Below are 15,015 nucleotides of genomic sequence, written 5' to 3'. Positions count from 1 at the left end.
TGGCCTTCTTGGCAACAAGCGCACAGTGTTGACTCATATCCAGCTTCTCGTCCACTGTAACCCCTAGGTCCTTTTCTGCAGAACTGCTGCCGAGCCATTCGGTCCCTAGTCTGTAGCGGTGCATGGGATTCTTCCGTCCTAAGTGCAGGACTCTGCACTTGGCCTTGTTGAACCTCATCAGATTTCTTTTGGCCCAATCCTCCAATTTGTCTAGGTCCCTCAGTATCCGATCCCTACCCTCCAGCGTATCTACCTCTCCTCCCAGTTTAGTGTCATCTGCAAACTTGCTGAGGGTGCAATCCACACCATCCTCCAGATCATTTATGAAGATATTGAACAAAACCAGCCCGAGGCCCGACCCTTGGGGCACTCCACTTGATACCGGCTGCCAACTAGACATGGAGCCATTGATCACTACCCGTTGAGCCTGACAATCTAGCCAACTTTCTATCCACCTTATAGTCCATCCATCCAGCCCATACTTCTTTAACTTTGCTGGCAAGAATACTGTGGGAGACCGTGTCAAAAGCTTTGCTAAAGTCAAGGAACAACACATCCACTGCTTTCCCCTCATCCACAGAGACAGTTATCTTGTCATAGAAGGCAATTAGATTAGTCAGGCATGACTTGCCCTTGGTGAATCCATGCTGACTGTTCCTGATCACTTTCCTCTCCTCTAAGTGCTTCAGAATTGATTCCTTGAGGACCTGCTCGATGATTTTTCCAGGGACTGAGGTGGGGCTGACTGGCCTGTAGTTCCCAGGATCCTCCTTCTTCCCTTTTTTAAAGATGGGCACTACATTAGCCTTTTCCAATCATCCGGGACTTCCCCGGATCACCATGAGTTTTCAAAGATAATGGCCAATGGCTCTGCAATCACATCCACCAACTCCTTTAGCATTCTCGGATGCAGCGCATCCGGCCCCATGGACTTGTGCACGTCCAGCTTTTCTAAATAGTCCCGAACCACTTCTTTCTCCACAGAGGGCTGGTCACCTCCTCCCCATGCTGTGCTGCCCAGTGCAGTAGTCTGGGAACTGACCTTGTTCGTGAAGACAGAGGCAAAGAAAGCATCCTCTGTCACTAGGTTGCCTCCCTCATTCAGTAAGGGGCCCACACTTTCCTTGACTTTCTTCTTGTTGCTAACATACCTGAAGAAACCCTTCTTGTTACTCTTAACATCTCTTGCTAGCTGCAACTCCAGGTGTGATTTGGCCTTCCTGATTTCACTCCTGCATCCCTGAGCAATATTTTTATACTCTTTCCTGGTCATTTGTCCAATCTTCCACTTCTTGTAAGCTTCTTTTTTGTGTTCAAGATCAGCAAGGATTTCACTGTTAAGCCAAGCTGGTCGCCTGCCATATTTACTATTCTTTCTACACAGCGGGATAGTTTGTCCCTGTAACCTCAATAAGGATTCTTTAAAATACAGCCAGCTCTCCTGGACTCTTTTCCCCCTCATGTTATTCTCCCACGGGATCCTGCCCATCAGTTCCCTGAGGGAATCAAAGTCTGCTTTTCTGAAGTCCAGGGTCCGTATTCTGCTGCTGTCCTTTCTTTCCTGTGTCAGTTGTACTTCTCCTGCACCTCCCAACCTCTCCCACTCATCACGGCATCCAGCTTCTCTGCCAGAGCCCCAGAGGGTCAGCAGCCCAAGGGGAGGTGCACTGACAGGAGGGCACCAGGGGGTTGTGGTGGCAGGGGGGCATGGTGACCTGAGAGCCCCAGAAAGGGGAGAGGGAACCAGAGGAATACAGATAAGAGTCTCAGAGGTGTGGGGATGAGGGGCAGGGTGGGGGGCTCCAGAAAGGCAGATCTCTCCCACGCCCCAATACTGAGCATCCCTAATATTCGAGTGCCCCTCCCCAGTCCCAGGGAAGGTGGGTTACTGGGGGAGGGGAGGTTAAAATGCAAATGGTCCAGCACACTGGAGGTAGCTAGGGTGGGTGGTGAGAGCTGAGGAGCATGCAGAACTGGGAGGTCAGTGTGTGGCATGCGGGAGGGGGACCTCAAAGACCCGGGGAACATCCTGAGAACTGGGGAGAATGGGGGGGGACCCTGAGAACTGGGAGGCTGGGACCTGGGGGGCAGAGGGAGGGGCGGCCTGGGACCTGGGGACAAATAGAGGCCCCCTTGGGGGGCTGGGAGATGGGAGCACAGGGAGGGGTCCCCTGAGAACAGGGGCATGGGGTCAGGATCCCCCACCCCCAGGCTTACTGGTCTCTTTGCCCTGCAGTTTTAGCTTCCTTCCCTTCCAAACCCTGGCAACTTCCAGCTCCCACTGGCTGGTTGAGATGCCACACTCACCTTCCATTGGGTGGCATCGCTTTCATTCAGGCTGCCCATGGAAGGAGGAACGGCTGGCTGGGACAGTCACACAGGGTGCGGGGAGAGCCCGGTATCTCGCACAGTGCAAAGGTGGGACTAGAAGCTGGGCTGGGAAACCAGATAGGGTCTCCGCTCTGGAGCAGGGAAGTGGAAGCTCCTGCCACACCGGGCTCCACCCCTCAGGAAGCAATGGGGAGCCCAAGCCCCTTGCCTCTGTACCATGGTGCCTCCTGACTACAGCACCCTGGGCAAGCACCCAGATTCCCCACCCCTAAGGCTGGCCCTGTCTGTGTGTCTTTCATAGGTGGCATGTAAAGGAGACTGGGGGAAGCTAAGCCTCCCCAAACCTCAAGCCATTGGGATGGGGGTGGGGGGCAGTGGTGGATAATGGCAGAGGCCCATGCAGGCCTTGGCCAATTTGGGCCCCCGGGAAAAATGTCCCCCCGCCACAGCTCCAGGGCTGGAGGAGCTGTGGCGGGGTCACCAAGTTGTTCCAGTCTTGGGGCCACAGCAGGGGGAGAGGGTGGAAAGGAGAGAGCGGGGTGGGGCCTCAGAGGGAAGAGGCGGAATGGGGGCAGAATGAGGATGGGGCCACAAAGATAGTGGAAGAACGGGGAGTGTTGTGGGGGAAGGGGCAGAATGGGGTGGGGTCATGTGTGGGGTGACTCTCAGGCCCCTCCCACCCCTTGCCGGGGCCATGGGGGGGCGAGCTCTTAGCCCCCACCCCTCTGCCCCAGCTAGGGCTACAGGAGGCGGGGGGGGGGGGGGAGAGATGAGATCAGCGAGTGGGGGCAGGGCAGGGGATGCTTCACATTCCACCCATGGTGTCCTTTCACTTGTCCATGTTCTCCCTTGTGAGCAGAGGGCAGGATAGTAACAGGCTGTCCAGGCAGTCCTTACCCTACAGAGGTGGTTCTCATCCAGGGGTCCTTGTACCCCTATGGGTATGCAGAGGTCTTCCAGGGGATACATCAACTCATCTAGATATTTGCTTCATTTTACAACAGGCTATTTAAAAAGCACTAGTGATATTAGTACAACTAAAATTTCATACAGATAATGTCTTGTTTATACTGCTCCATGGTTCAGAACCACTGCCCCAGAGGATGTTAGCCTGTAGTGAGTCCCCAAAAGTAAGAGAAGGGTCTTGTTCACAAGGGCAGTGGGCAGAATGGGAAGTTATCCAGGCTGCTCTGGGGCTGGGGCTACAGCTGCCTCCACCCACCTGGAGCAGAAGTGAAAGGGAAACACCACCTGCTTTGCAACCCAGGTGTGAGGCGATGAGCCATCCCTGAACTAGACCCTAACTAAACCATATGAGGGGATGAGTCATTCCTGTGCTAGGCTCCAGCCAATCCACAGGCCGGTAGCTGGTCTGGTAACTCTCAGAACAGGTGTATGAGGCACACAGGAGAAACAGCAGTTCAGCCTGGTCAACATCGTTTCATGGTTTGGAACTCACCTCTGCCTGATAGTGGTGACTGATTCTACAGACCTCAGTCTGCTCTATTCCTGCTCTTGCTCCTGTCTTTCCCTAGTCCGTCTCCAGCCTAGCTACCAGCCCAGCCCTTGCCTTGTTCCAACACTGCTCTTGACTTCTGATTCCAGCTCTGACCCTTGGCTTTGACCACAAGGCCTGACCACCACTGCTCCAACCACTAGACGTGACTATCCTTACCTCAGACTGCATTGTCTTGTAATGTATGTGCCCAAAACAGCAGTCCCTGTGCCTTAAATTCTTTTTTTAAGCACAAAGAGCACTGCGACATATACTTTTGCAGTAACTGGCCTGAACCCAAGGTGTTTACACTGTAGCCCAAAATACGTTATCTTCTGTGCATTACAAAATAGCTCTGTAGCCTCATTTGTGCCATTAATGTCATAAAATAGGGTGTGGTTGAAAACGTAAAGGGAGCCAAAAGCTTAGGGCTCTGATCATACTGTGAGCCAAAGGACTTTTCCTGTTGCTTCTCCTCTTTCTGCATCTGCTACTACAATAACCAGGCCTGCCCGGCAACAAGCTGCATTTTTTAAACCAACGTAGCGACATCTTGAGCAACAGAGGAAGGAAGGCTGTAATGGAGCAGGAGGGAAAGGGTACACCAACCAATTTGGAAAGGTGGATGGGGGGCAGCACCTTTGGCCAATGGTTGTGGAATTTGATACTTCAGGGAAGTAAACCCTTGAGCTCTGAACATTTCTGGTCTCCTGCCCCATCCCATCCCCTTCTCTTCCCCATTCCCTCCCCTTCACTCTTTCTCCCCTGTTCCCTGTGACGTTATTGACATGAACTGTGACCGTATAGATCATTGTTGTATCCAAGGTCCTATAGTTGAACCAAATCTTGTACAAAGGAGGTCCAGTAAGGTGTCTATGAAAAGGCTGTAATTTGCTGGTTATAATTATGTTGTCTGTATGTATGTATCATTTTTGTATTTGAAGTTATGAATATGGGCTATATACTTGTATCTCAATGTGTTTGATTCTAAGTAGCACCAGTAAAGCATTTGGCCAACTTATTGTGAAGAGACTCTTCAGATTAAGTGCCCAATCAAGAAACACTTAACTGACAATGGACCTTAGGAGACTCCAATCCACATATGATTCCTGGGAACGTTCAAGGTAGCATGTGAGCAATGGCTGCTCTACCTGTAAAGAACTGAGTCATGCATTGACATGTGACTTGCCCATGTGACTCCAAACTCCACCTTGCTACTGTGATTTTCCACAGTAAGAACAAAGGGATGTCCTTCCACATGGCAGAAGATATAAAAGGCCCTGGAAACCCCTCCATTTTGTCTTCAATCCTGCTTCTTATTGGAGGAACTTTGCTACAAACTGAAGCTTTGAACAAAGGACTGAATGACCCATCCAAGTTGTGGATGTACTCCAGAGATTTGATTTGAACCTGCAGTTTATTCCATCACTGCTACAAGCCTGAACCAAGAATTTTGCCATTACTATATGTAATTGATTCCATATAACCAATTTTAGCTCTCATCTATATTTCTTTCTTTTTATGAAGAAACCTTTAGATTTTAGATCCTAAAGGATTGGCAACAGCGTGATTTGTGGGAAAGATCTAACTGGTGTATTGACCTAGGTCTGGGGCTTGGTCCTTCGGGATCGGGAAAACCTTTTTTCTTTTACAGGGGTATTGGTTTTCATAACCATTCATCCCCATAAGGAGTGGTGGTGGTGGTGATACAAGGGAACTAGAGTATCTGAGGGAATTGTGTGTATGACTTCTGGTTAGCCAGTGGAGTAAAACTGAAGTCCTCTCTGTTTGGCTGGTTTGGTGGGACTTAATAATAAAGGATACCCAGACTTGGGCTGTGACTGCCCTGCTCTAAGCAATTTGTCCTGAATTGATACTCTCAGTAGTGTCCCACCAAAGGCAGCACTGTTATATCCCCTTCTCTTCCCCCTCTCCCCACTGTCTCCTGCCCCATCCCATTCCCTTCTCTTCCCCCTGCTCTATCCCACTATCTCTTACCCCCTCCCCCTCACTGGTACAGGAAATAAGTGGGCACTAGGATCTAGGAGGCAGTGTCCAGCTTCTGAGACAGCAACCCAGAGTTCAGGGGAAAAGCTGCTCTGTCCTGCCCTGCCACTCCCCTCAAGCCAAAACATGCGGGGGGGCAGGCGCAGCGTGGGAAGGACAGAGACCCCCCTCCCAGGCAAGCTGAGATGAACAAGCCCTGCAGGGCAGCTCACAGAAATGCGGGGAGGGAAGTGGCATGTGATCCTGGGTGACACCCCACCCCAAGCCTCTGTTTGCGAAAGCAGTGCCCCCCTGCACTCCCCCCCCCGCCTCGTTACACCTATGGTGCTGTGTCACCAGGTTCTGCTGGCTATTTGTTGTGTCAAATTAATTCATCACTGGGCTATGGGGAAAAAAAACCCTCAAGTTCTGTCGTCCCGCTCCCAGGGCTACGTGTTGCTCCTCACCCTGCCGGTGTAACGTTGCCTGCACAGTGTGCTACTGGTAGCGGTTATTAACATCTGTGTGTTCTCTCTTTTGTATTATGTCACAACTTGCCTCTTCTGCCTTTTGCCATCCCGTAATCCAAGGGCAGGAAGTTGTGATGGTCAGGCATTTTTATTCCCTTCCCCAGAGTTCAAACTGATGGGACGAGTATTTGGGTCCATCTCCTCTTCATGGGTGTGAGGGGAGCAATCAACAAAGTCTTTGGTCCATAATATTTAAGGTTAAGATTCTGTCACAAGTATTTTTAGTAAAAGTCAGAGACAGGTCATGGGCTTCCATGAATTTTTATCTATTGCCCATGATCTATATCTGACTTTTACTAAAAATTCCTGGGGAGGTTGGGAGGGGGGGTGAAGAACGGGACGGGACACACTAACAATGGGAGTGCTGCAGGAGGCTGACCTCTGGCAAACTTCTCCAGCCCTGCCACTGCTCCTGCTGCAGGGGCTGACCACCACTGCTCCTGCCTCAGGGGGACTGACCCAACCCCAGCTGCTGCTTCAGCCCTGGAGCAGCTGCTCTGGTGGCCCAAGGCTGACCTCCAACCATCTGCTCCAGTGACCCTGGGACTGACCACTGACTGCTGCTTTGGTGGCCTGGGGACCACTGCTCTGGCAGCCAGGGTTGATCACTGGCCAGCTGCTCCAGCGGTCTCAGAGGTTGCAGCTCTGGTGGCCCCAGGGCTTGCTGCTCCCATGGCCCCAGGGGTTGACTGCTGGCTGGCCACTGGTAGCCCTCCAGCCCCCCGCTCCTGCAGTGTATCTCAGAAGCCTCATGACAGCAGATTGATAAATGTGGAGGTCACAGACACAGAAGAAGAGGAGTGTGTTGTGGAAGAAGTTGCAAGCAGTCATCCAAGTGATGCTGATGACATGCCCATGGAGATTGGGGCAGACAAAGAATGGTTGCCTCCCACAGTTTTTTTTAACCAATTTGTTAACATACTTCTATTTATGAAGCATGGTAAAAGTTTTAATGTAAAATTGACAGCATACCCAATGGTAAAACAGAGTATGTGTGTAATGTGTGTTACATTTCTTTTCTAATAACATTTGTGCAGACCCACAAGGTTACAGGGGGACTGGAGGTCAAAGTGAGAAAAATCAGTTTGTATGACACTTCATTTCGTGGTCTGATGCCAAGAAGCTGGCTGGGTGATGAGGTAAATTTAAATAGCAGTAAACATGGATGGTGACTGGATCGATTCATCAAATATTTTTTTAAATTTTAACTATTCTTTCATAATCTGTTGTAGATTATTGATTTATATTTGCGTTGTCTGGTCAAGAAAGCAAGTGGAAAGGTAGGCCACTTATTGTGATGCTACATGGAAATATCAATTATATTAATAATTAAACCATCAGACAAACATGTTAAAATGGTCAAAGCAATCGGATACATATGTAAGCGGGGTAATAGTCCCGCTATTGTGGGGAACTTTCCTGGCTTCTGCACTACCCCGGTGAAGTGGGCTAGCGAAAGTATCTGAGTCCTCACTCCCACATCCTTTACCCAGTGGCCTCCCTGCCCTTGAGGGCTCCTCTTCCATTCTCCTGTCTGGCAGAGTCCTCGTAACCCCAACAAGGCTGGGCCCAGGATTCCTGGGGGGCTCGACCCCCAACCCTGCTGTGGTCACCTTGGACAGGGGCTAGGGTGTCCCCACTCCAGGGCACTCTCTCTGCACTGGGCACTTCTCTGACCACTGACAATTACATACAAGTTAAAGCAAATGCAAGTTATTTAATCAACAATTAATTTTAAAAAGAATAAGGAAAAATGGGAAAGGTTAAAGGAAACATCAGCCCGCTCTGGGGCAGGGAACATCACAAATAGCGTCTCTGGAATGTCAGGGCACTTCACAGTCTGTTCCTTGTAAGTCCCAGGCCTTCTTCTCAGGCCCTGGCTGTGCTGCAGGGATGCTGTGGGTTGGATACTCACTCTGGTGGTGGCCACACGCTCTAAGTGGTAGGACCCTTCTGCCCAGTGTCGCCCCCGCCCTGTCAGGGTTAAGATCCAAGCCTGGCCTGCAAAGCCTCTTGGCTGAGGCGTCTCCCTGTGCTGGGCCCGCTGCCCAGGGTCCCCCTCGCTCTCCCCAGCTGCTCACCGCACCCAGCTCCGGACTGCTCCATCCCCAGCTGCACCACTCTGTCTCTGCACTGCTGCTGCTCTGCTCCCAGGACAGGGTCTGCTCTCTCTGGGCTGCTTTTCTGGTCCCTCTGGATCTGGCCCAGCTCTGCTCCACAGCTTAGCTTGGCCCCCTGCTTTCAATTTAGCTCAGCCCCACTCTGTTTGACCCAGGCAAATTCAGCTCACACGGAGGATGGCACCTCCCTGGCCTCCTGACTCCCTGATTAGCCTGCCCACCCTGTCATTCAGGCTGACCTGGAGCATTGGCCTCTCCCCATTGTTCCTGGGGACTGTCAGTCTCAGGGTCCTGATTCCCCATCGACCCTTCCCCCTTTTTAGTACTGGGAGCTAGCAACTAAAACACCCCCACTGAATGTTAGTAAGGGGGCAACAGTCCCCTTACACATACATATGACTTCAGAGTCCATATATCAGGTTCTTAGCATTGGTGAATTTGCTGGCTTGTAAAGTCCCTTTGAGACCCATCCAACCTTTGGATGTGTTCATCAGTCCTTTGTTCAAAGCTTCAGTTTGTAGAGAAGTTACTCCAGTGGTGAGAAGCAGGACTGAAGATGAGATGGAGATGATGCAGCTGTTGTCCCAAACACAAGAGCACAGCACATGGGCATGAGAAAGCACTCACACTCTAAGTAATAGCTTCCTGTTCAGGCCTGTGTTGGGGATGAATGTGGGTGCATGTATGTGTGGGGCAGAGGGGAGCAGAAACATAATTGGCAGTGATGGAAACTGAGTTGTCCCCAGATACGTAGACTGTGTAGCAATTCTGCTCATCTCCCCAGGGGAATAAGTTAGGACCATTCCCTAGTAGGAGTGGATGAAGCCTGGCTCCAGACTAGTGCACCATGGGATCTTGTATGATTTATAGCCCCTATAGGGTGGGGAGGAGAGAGAAATGACCCCCTCTGGGAGGGCTACTCTCATCATGGATCTGGAAGGAGTAAGATCACTGACCTTAATGAACAAGATCAACACTTGTTTCCTTAACACAGGATTTCCAATTTCCAAACCCAATGTGATTTCCAGCTGGAACCAGGGGAGGAGCCGTGGGTCCCTGATCTCCAGGGATATGAGGAAAGGGAGATCCTAAGAGACACTCACAGAGGTGAGGAGTAGGCTAAAATGACTCAGTTTTTATAGTCTCATGGCTGATGTGACTCATGGGTTTTCCCAAAATTTGTCTGACCATGTGTAAACGTGCCCCAGTGGGGAGGTCGCAACTGAGAATGCCAAATTCAGGATGAACTGCTGAGAAATAGGGCAGATACCCCCACAAGACTGGTGCCTAATCCCCCATAGGATGTACCAAAGCAGCAACAAAAGTAAACTTCTGTTTCACCACACTGGCTAACAAGAAGACATAAAGGCAGTTTCCTCAGGCATTCCAGTTCTTATATCACACCAAAAAACAGTGGATTCATAAAAAGAAAGAAAGAAAGGTGAGAGTTAAAATTGGTTAAAGGAATCAATTACATACAATAATTGCAAAGTTCTTGCTTCAGGCTTGTAGCAGTGATGGAATAAACCGCTCGCTTGATAAGTCTCTGGTTGCTTCCAAATCATTGGAAGGACTTCAGTCCATTGGTTAGAATGCTCCCATTAGCATAAGTCTGTAGTCCGGAGGCTTATGCTGGAAAGAGGCTGGAGCAGGATAGAGGCAAAATGGAGGGGTTTCCAGGCCTTTTATAGTCTTTGCCATGTGGAAGGAAATCCATTGTTCTTACTGTGGAAGATTACAGCAACAAGATGGAGTTTGGAGTCACATGGGCAAATCACATGTCCATGCATTTCGCCTAGTCATTGCAGGAAGCCATTACCTATAATCCAGACAGCATGTTTACATGACAGTCCACTCAGTGTAGATGGGTGTCTCCCATGGTCCATTGTCACCCACGTGTTTCTTGATGAGCCACTTAATTTGAATAGTCCCTCCAAGATGTTCTGGCTATCTACCTTGTGGGCAGTACCTCAGGAGCAAACATTTGAAATCCAGGTATAGAGCCAATACTTATAACTTCAAATACAAAAATGATAGATGCATACAGATAGCATAATCATAACCAGAAAATCATAACCTTTTATGGACACCTCACTTTACAACCTTTGTACAATATTTGCTGCAAATATATAACAGTGGTTGCAACAATGCTCTGTATGGTCATATTGTAATCAGATAATGTCACACCATGTAACCCCTTCCCTTCATCCATATAGGGATGGCATGAGGAGGAAGAATTGGTTCATTCATTTATTTCCTCTAGAAAGGGTTTGCAGGAAATTTATCTCCTGATTCATTGATTGATTGATTGATATCACCCCAAAAGTAATTTTGGTTTGTTCTACCTTGTCTCACTCAGGTCAGGACTGTCTCCAGCAGGTGTCATATCCTCATCGCCGACATCATGGCTTTCCACCCACCCTGACTGATACCTGGCAATAACACCCTTTTTCTCTGAGTGTTTGGATTGGATGTGGAGACAGAATTGGTCCCCTCCTTTTTCTCTTCTGGGGCAGTGCTGGGGGAGGATTCATCTAATCATTTTTCGATCTCCCCAGGAGTTACTTTTGTTCATTCCCTCTTTGCTATCCCCTTTTCTGAGGTTCCTTTCCCCCCTGGCACAGGGAGTGACTCCTGCCTGGATTCTCTCTCTCTGGCCCAGCAAGTGATGGGATGGGGAGTGGGAACGAGGAGAATCTGCAGTGGGAAGGTCCTGAGCAAGTGGAACCACAGATGATGGTATCAGAAAGAGCTGAAGGGGATGTTTCCCAGAGTCCTGAAGGGGGAGAAGCCTGTGAGAGTCAGCGCAGACCAGAGAGACAGCAGGGAAACTAGTCTGGGGAAAGCTGGTGTAAATCCACTCACAGGAGCAGAGGGGTCAAGAAAGTCAAAGAATCCATTCAGCAGAGAAAGGGAGTACTTGTGGCACCTTAGAGACTAACAAATTTATTTGAGCATAAGCTTTCGTGAGCTACAGCTCACTTCATCGGATGTATCTGATGTATCATCCTTGTATCTGAAAGTATGTATTTGTATCTCAAACATGTTTTGTTTCTGGGGGATTATCACTTCCCCCTACCCTAGACAGATTTACATCAGGACTAGACAGCTATGTATTGATGGCTCATTAAGGACACTCCACTATCACAATGGACCATTGAAGAAACTCATTCTACCCAGTAATCCTTTTCTGTGGATGGCTCAGAAAGAATATGGGCAATGGCTGTCCCTGTGAGTCAACAAAGCATGTAAAGACATGTGATGAGGCCATGTGAACTAAGACTCCATCTTTTCCCAGTAACTTTCTATGCTCATGTGACCCTGGACTCCATATTGGGTCAGTAACTTTCCATGCACAGTGCTGTGGGCTTTGTTTGAGTAAGTTTCCATGTACATGGCAGAGGCTATAAAGGACGCCCGAGACCAGGGCCATCCCTAGGGGGGTATGGAGCCCAGGACAACACCCCCCACTCTGCCCCAGGCCCTACCCCCACTCTACCCCTTCCCTCAAGTCCCCACCCGCCTCTTTCCGGCTTCCGTCCCCTCTCCTGAGTGATGCCAGGAGCCAGTGGGGCAGAGCAGAGTAGAGTGGGGTGGGGTGGGGCTGGGTCGCTCACTGCTGCCGGTGCCAGGCTCCCCACTAACCCCCAGGCTTCCCTTGACCCCGTGTCCCCCTGAAGTGCGGGGCCCCCCAAAGCCCGGGGCGGTTGCCCTGGTCCATCCTATGGACGGGATGGCTCTGCCTGAGACATCTCCATTTTGCCTCATTCCTGCTCCAATTCTTTGGATTGTGGATTTACAACTAAAAGGAGCAATTTGAACTATGGACTGAGAGCCTTCCACTCTTTTGGAAGTTACAAGAGAGACTTTTGCTAACCAGCAGAATACTCCATCACTGCTATAAACCTGATCTAAGGACATTGCAAACATCTGTATGTATATGATCCTTTAACCATTTATAACTCTATTCTTTTATTTTATTAATAAATCTTTAGTTAGTTGACTAAGTATTGGCAGACAGCTTGATATTTGGGTAAGATCTGAGAGATATATTGATCCTTTGGGATTGGTAGAACCTCAGATATGCTGAACTGGGTTTTCTGGAACCTCTCTCTATATTAGGCCAGTTTGTCTGGATGGGAGCCAAGAGCTGGAATGCCTAAGGGGGACTGGGTTTGGCTTCTTGTTAACCAGCGTGGAGCTACAGAAGCTCTTTTGTTACTGGCTTGGTGAATCTAATTATAGAATAAATCACCTGTTTTGGGGACTCTCTCTGCCCTGTTTCTTGCAGTCTGCCCGGGGGTGGCATTCTCAGTGGTGACCCATACCAGGCACTCGGTCACAGCTTCCATGATTTATTTTATGCTGCATAAAATAGCCACTATAATTACACTGGGGTTCTCCTTTTTGTTCCCTGTAGTTACCATTTGTCAAGGTTCCCTCCCCACTCTGAACTCTAGGGTACAGATGTGGGGACCTGCATGAAAACCCCCTAAGCTTATTTTTACCAGCTTAGGTTAAAACTTCCCCAAGGTACAAACTATTTTACCTTTTGCCCTTGGACTTTATTGCTGCCACCACCAAGCATCTAACAGATATATAACCGGGAAAGAGCCCGCTTGGAAACGTCTTTCCCCCAAAAATCCTCCCCAAACCCTACATCCCCTTTCCTGGGAAGGGCTTGATACAAATCCTCACCAATTTGCATAGGTGACCACAGACCCAAACCCTTGGATCTTAAGAACAATGAAAAAACAATCAGGTTCTTAAAAGAAGAATTTTAATAGAAGAAAAAGTAAAAGAGTCACCTCTGTAAAATCAGGATGGTAAATACCTTACAGGGTAATTAGATTCAAAACATAGAGAATCCCTCTAGGCAAAACCTTAAGTTACAAAAAGACACAAAAACAGGAATATCCATTCCATTCAGCTTATTTTCTCAGCCATTTAAAGAAAACAGAATCTAACGCATATCTAACTAGAGTACTTACTAAGTTCTAAGACGCCATTCCTGTTCTGTCCCCAGCAAAAGCATCACACAGACAGAAAAGGAGAGACTTTGTTTCTTCCTCCCTCCAGCTTTTGAAAGTATCTTGTCTCCTCATTGGTCATTTTGGTCAGGTGCCCACGAGGTTATCCTAGCTTCTTAACCCTTTACAGGTGAAAGGGTTTTTCCTTTGGCCAGGAGGGATTTTAAAGGTGTTTACCCTTCCCTTTATATTTATGACACCATTAATTCACAGATCTAAAGCATTTAGTGAGATGTCTGAGTTACTGATTACTACCAGTAGAGTTACATACTTGTGCAGTCATGGGCCTGCTGTTCTCCTTTTGTATACATGTATTCACTACAAAGCCTAGTGAACTCCATGACCAAATTAATTGAGCATACTTCACCGATAAAGAAAGATTGTTCCCTACTGACAGGGCCACATGTTTTCTGCAGTTTCTTGGCTGCAGATTTAGCAGCAGAATCCATTCTCTGCTACTTTAAAAAATGTTTCTTAGTAGATAAAATTAAATGTAATAACTGCTTTGTTCAACTCCTCATGCAAATGTGAGTGAGCGCAGCACTGAAAAGAGATTCCAGTGTTGCAAACTAATCTGGCCATAGTGTGTGGTTATATTACAAACCTGGAATACAGGCGACTCGGGAACTGCTCCGTGCTAGAAACAGGAGGTCGTGTGACAGTGGAAGCTACCCAGCAACAGAGCCTGCTTTAGCAAAGAGTCTGTAGTGGTTTAAGGCCTATGGGAATTCCTAGGACAACTTGGGGAGTCATTATTACCTAGACCGGTCACACTGTTCGAGCCTGATGTCCTCAGATGCCTTTACTGGATGTTTGGATAAAGAGGATTCTATTGATAGGTGCACGGACAGTTTACAGACTATACACAACCTGAACACTTCTCAGACAAGTCAAAGTCTCAATCATTGCTAGTGTTTTGGGAAGGACTCCTGGATTCTTCCATGATTATCTTGACAGCCAATGACAAGACATGAATAGTGAGAGAGAGGGAAGGGATGAGATGAAGGTTTTGCTTTTTCTGTTGTTGTTGTTGTTCTGTTTGTTGGTGTCCATCATCAATACGTTGTGGGTTTCTTACCTTATGCTCTAAATTGTGGGTCTCTGGGTGTCTAGACAATCAAGGCTGTCTTTCAGGCTCTGATACTGCACCTTAGCCAACCTAGATGTAGCACCTGCCTGCTTGTCTCATTCTACCTCAGCTAATCCTGCTTCTGTGAGAGAAAGGGAAACTTTGCCTGTCAAAAGACCCTGTTTCCAGCTTCCCAGCCTCAGCCTGACAAGGCCTGGTCTGCACTGGAAAGTTGTCATGGTATCACTAATTTAGTTAGGGATGTGATTTTAAAATGAAATAGTTTGAGTGGGGAAAGCCGTAGTGTGGATTCCGTTGTACCACTATAAAGGTGACTTACATCCCAGTAGTTAATCCCCTTTCTGTATATACCATATATACTGAAATAAAGCAACTTGAGATGAGAGAAGTGCATCCACATTAAAGGGGTGGCATCGCTTACTTTGACAATACT

General features: G+C 48.5%; 1 long non-coding RNA gene across 1 annotated transcript in view; it reads right to left on the bottom strand.

The window, feature by feature from the left end:
• The window catches only part of LOC141999012 (uncharacterized), a 44,306-nt gene extending 30,835 nt beyond the window's left edge, over positions 1 to 13,471 (bottom strand). The window contains exon 1 of the long non-coding RNA XR_012641938.1: positions 13,454 to 13,471. This is a non-coding gene — a long non-coding RNA (uncharacterized LOC141999012). The remainder of the gene's footprint in view (positions 1 to 13,453) is intronic.
• Between the last annotated feature and the right edge of the window lie 1,544 nt (positions 13,472 to 15,015).

Source organism: Natator depressus, chromosome 14, assembly GCF_965152275.1.
Source record: "Natator depressus isolate rNatDep1 chromosome 14, rNatDep2.hap1, whole genome shotgun sequence".
Classification (NCBI taxonomy): Eukaryota; Metazoa; Chordata; order Testudines; family Cheloniidae; genus Natator; species Natator depressus.
This window is presented reverse-complemented; position numbering and strand designations above follow the sequence as displayed.